This window comes from Corvus moneduloides, chromosome 23, assembly GCF_009650955.1.
Source record: "Corvus moneduloides isolate bCorMon1 chromosome 23, bCorMon1.pri, whole genome shotgun sequence".
NCBI lineage: Eukaryota > Metazoa > Chordata > Aves > Passeriformes > Corvidae > Corvus > Corvus moneduloides.
Window position 1 is genome coordinate 6,194,843 of NC_045498.1, and position 4,796 is coordinate 6,199,638.

Below are 4,796 nucleotides of genomic sequence, written 5' to 3' on the forward strand. Positions count from 1 at the left end.
ATGGACAGGGCTCATTAGGGGAGACCCCAGCTACCGGCAACTTCCAGGCTTTTCAGATGATGAAAATTCAGCAGGAAACCTCGGTGGTGGCATTTGATTGCTGCTTCAGGGGAGTGTGGCTGATTTAACCACTTAATCAACCTCAGCCAGGCAAAGCTGGGGTTGTTATTTGGGGAGAAGCAGGTTGTGTAGTGCTTTTTTCTTCACCAGATCTCCTTATCAGCCCAGGTGTTTGAATCACCTGGGGACTAACCTTAAAAGAAAACAGCCAATACCTGAATTTATTTACTTTCAGGCAACTTCTGTACATAAAGGTGGGGAAATATAGATTTTAATCAGGCTCACAAAACTATTTTTTTTTCTCTTTCTGAAATAACTTTTCAAACCAGGAATGCAGTGGATTTGGGGTTTTTCTTGAAGGAACTCCTTGTCCGCGTGCATCTGCATGGTGCTGCCATGGGGAGGTTTCCCAGCGCTCAGACTCAGCTCCATCTCTGCTTCTTGATCCTTTCCAGCTCTCTTCCTGCCGAAGAGAGAAGCCCAAATCGTTGCTTCCTGATGCTCACAGCAGAGGACAGGCTGATAACTGAATTTGGAAAGTAGGGCAGCGAGAAACCCCGGGCAGAGCACAGCAACAGCCTCCCGCTGAAAGGGGAGAGTCAGGCTTTCAATTACTCCTGTTGTGCGTGTGGTCCTGGGAGCCAACTTTCCTTTTCCCCCTCCTTGGATATCACCTCCAAAGGCAGGGAGGTGACAAGCACTTCAACTTCTCCCCCGTGTTCCAGCGGCACCGAGGTGAAAACTCTGCCTGTGTCAGCATTCCCAAAAAGCTGCCCCCGGTGCCTCCGGGGAGGGGACCCGCGGCAGAGGGAAACCTGCAGACAATGCCTGCTTTGTCCCCTCCCTGCTCCTCGGGTGCCCTGAGATGCTGAGTCCAAACATTTAACCACGAAATGCATTAATTACCATCCAGCTCCCCGGGGGAAGGACCATATGCCAGTAACCAGGGGGAGAAAAAAAAAAGGAAGAAGCATGGAAAGTCCATTGATTGTTAAATGACTCCAAGTGCCATTATTGCCACCAAAAGTTCTTGATGAACGTTTCCTAGAAACATTGAGTTCTCCAACCTCTGCGCTTGGAGCGGTGCTAACTTGGACTGGGGAGCAGAGGAGTGACCCAGAAATTGTGGGATGAAGTCACCTTCCCACGTAATGCCATGGGATGTGTCCTGTGCTGCTGTAGTTCTGCCTCGGCCCACAGCAGAGAGCTGTTTTCTGTGGATTTTCCCCCAGTGCAGCTGTGAGCTCCGGGGCCGGCTCCATGCGTGTCCTCAGCTGCTCACTGCAGCTAATCCTAAAGTTTGGCAGCCACGTGGGATGAAAATGAACTATCCAGGGACAGCTGGTTGGGAATTACAGCAAGCTGCAAACAGTTTGACACCAGCAGAAGTTGGATTTCCCCTGCACTCCTTTGAAATCTGGTGGGCTCTTGTCCTCCCAGCAGCTCCAAACCAAACCCTGCTCAGTGCAGGGGCAATCAAAGAGGAGTGAGGCATAACAAAATCGTCCCTCCCAGGAGGCAGGTGATGGATGGAGCCCAAAATCCCTCTTGGTGCCAGGATGGGAGGGAGGAACTTGGAGCTCCTGGGGTTACTCTGCTAAGGGGGCAGCAGCTCAGCAGAGCATCTGTGACACAAGGGCTGGGCCTGCAGTGGCTGCGCTTCCGCTGCTGTGTGCCAGCCCAGGATCCCGAATTAGCTCTGGAATGGGAATGCTGGTATTTATAACCAGGGTGTGTCAGCCCTGCCTTTCCTTTAATAGGTGTCCCTGGGCAGGTTCTTCTCCAGCTGCGTCCAGCATGGCTTTAAAGGAGCTCTAATGAACCTGACAGTCAGGACAGGCTCCTGCTTCCAGCCACGGCCAGCACTGGATGCTCTCCTTCCCAAACCTCCTCAGCACCTTTCTTCTCGCAGCAGTTTCATTATAATTAAAAAAATGGGATGTTCATACATGTGTCCCACTGAGTGACAACATGACCTGTGTGCTGAGCTCCTCCCGTGCCTGAAAAATTCCCCGTGGAAATAAAAACCCAGTTTTGAGCCCCGGGGTCAGCGTGGCAGCGAATTCCACCGGAGGAACGCGCACAGCCAGGGCAGGAGAGGGCCTGCTTTGATATCTTTAACATCTGATGCCTCCAGTTCCAAAAGCATTTGGAAAGTTTGAGATGGAAAAATTGCTGCAGAAAGGCCAAAAGTGCTGGAGAAGTGAAACAATCCCACGTTGTTTTGCTGCTCTGCCAAATGGGAACGAAGCTCCTGAATGCAGCATAAAATAATATCGAGGGAGTGACCCACTGAGCACATGTGGGGGGCCAGAATTGCTTTGTCCCCACTCCCTGGCTCGGTGCAAATTTAGCTTTGAGTAAGTCACTGAACTTTCCTGACTCATTCCTCACCGCTGTTAAAGGTGGGTGATGCTCATTTCCCTATGGATTGTTAGGAGCACTGGTGATTTATTATATAAAGCGTGGACAAATTAATTCTAAGTGTTATGAAAAAAAATGAAATAAATCCAGAATGGTACAAGCAGCAATTACTGAATGAGGAAAGAATTGAGAGCTTTCCGACCATTCTGAGCATTGTTAGAGGTTTCATTTGAATGGGGAGCATGAGGGGTTTGGTAAGTGGCAGCTGGAAACCAGCAAAATGTCATCTGAAAGTGAAATAATTGCAAAGATATTAAAGCAGAGCCAGGGCTGGTGCAGCTGGGTATAAATGAAATAAGCTATTAGCTGCTCTGCGAGATACCAGCAGGGGAGAGCTTTTGTTCGAGCAGAAATGCAGCAGTGGCGAGGGAAAAACAGCCCTGGCAGCTCCTTTGTGGGGCTGGGGAAACATAAAAAGGCCCCGAGTGCCTCGCAGACCTCAAATTTGTTGCTCTACACCCACCTTCGTGGGCCTGTGGGAGAGCTGTTTCTTTGTGCTAAACCACTGCCTGTTCTCGAGCAGGTGGGTCCGTGCTGTGGGGAGCTCTGGAAAGTACTGCAAGTTTGAAAAAAACCTGTGATTTTAAACTTTTTGGTGAAGCAGGGAGGAAGGGTTGGTCCCTAACTGAGGGGGAGTACCTGGCTCAGTGTTCCTTGTCCTGGAATAAGGAGTCAGCTCCTGCCTTTCCCAGCAGACAGAGGATACAACTTTCTTTGCCCTTCATTAAACCAGTCCCTGAATCCACATTTGGCCCCAGCTGGTGCAAATTCCCTACTCTGCCGTGCAGAAAAGAGAACGCAAAGCCTAAGACAGATGCTTGTGGAGTCTCTGGGACAACCCCATTTAAAGGAAATTTCTTTCCTTCCCTTCTGTCCCACCCACGTTCCAACAACAACAACAGTGGGACGGTGTCCTTCGTGGTACAGGCTGCAATTAATTAATGGGTAATTACCGAGGGAGGTTCCTGGCCAGGGCTGGACTGCACGGCCCCACATCGGTTTGGTTCCAGTGACACACCGATTTCCAACTCAGACCGTCCCACCCCATGAATCAGCGAGATTCCTTGGACTCTAAACCGAACAGAGACAAATATTCCACTGGCTCCCAGGGAGCTGGGGCTGTCCAGAAGCTGCAGGAATGGGAATGAAAAGGACTTTGTCACATCAGTGGCCCAGCCCTATCAGCTGCAGAGAGGGGCTCACAGCAGTTTTTCCTGCTCCAGATGAATTCAAGGACATTCAAAGCTGATATTTGCGTAAAGACATCCGGTTATGCAGAACCGAGGGCAGTAAACGCCTGGAGAGAGAGGAGGTTTTGTTATTTTCAGCGAGCGCTCCGTTGGTAACCATTCCATGTGGAGCCATCCCGGGCTGCATTTGGGTACAAATTACAGGGAGGCTCATCCCGGGTCACAGACGGCATTGAAGTCACTCTGTGCCACCTCGGGGGATCCCACAGCCCCGGCCTGCCCTGGGAACGGCTCTGCCGAGACGCTCAGGTGCAGCTCTACTCAGACTATTAAAAACAGAGTCTGGGCTTCCAAAGGGAAAAGCAAGGACCGGGAGCAAGGGCGGGAGGCGCCGAGCCATGAAAGCCGCTCTGTTCCCGAGGCGTGAAGCCGCATGGGGAAAATGTGATCGCGGGCTCTGCTGTTTTGGTGGAAAGGCTGGAAAAAAGCGTGGTTTCCTTGCTTTCCGACATTTCACCCAGTTCTCCTGCACATTTTTCTGGCCGGCTCCTCAGGTTGGAGGAAAACTAGGTTGGAGACTCAACTGCCTCTTGGGATGGATTTTTCCCCGTCAGGAAAGGAGCTGTTTGTGCTTCCCTGTTGTGGCAGGGCCGTGAGGGGGAAGTTTCTAGATTTGAAGTTTTTCTCTGAAGGTAAGGCGGGCTGAGCCGATGATGTGGGGGACACATACCCCGACCCCCTCTCCGGGGCTGGCAGTGCCCACACGGCTGTAGCCCTGCCAAGGCCACTCCCAGACGTTGTCAGCGAGCACGGCACCAGCCGCGGGCGGTGTCCCACGCCGGGGGCACCCCTGGCTAGCACGGGGGTGTCCCCACCGCCTTGGGGGGGACCGTGGAGACCCCCATCCCTGAGGGAACTCCGCGCCCGCCACGGCCAGCGCTGTCCCCTCAGAGCTGTCCCCTCAGAGATGTCCCCTCACGGAGGCCGCGCCCCTCAACGCTGCCCAGCATTGTCCCCTCAGAGGGGCCACGCCCCTCCCAGCCAGACCACGCCCCCTCAACTCTCGCCCCGCCCCTCCGCAGACCCCGCCCCTCCCGCGCGGCCCCGGCGGGCTCCGGGCGC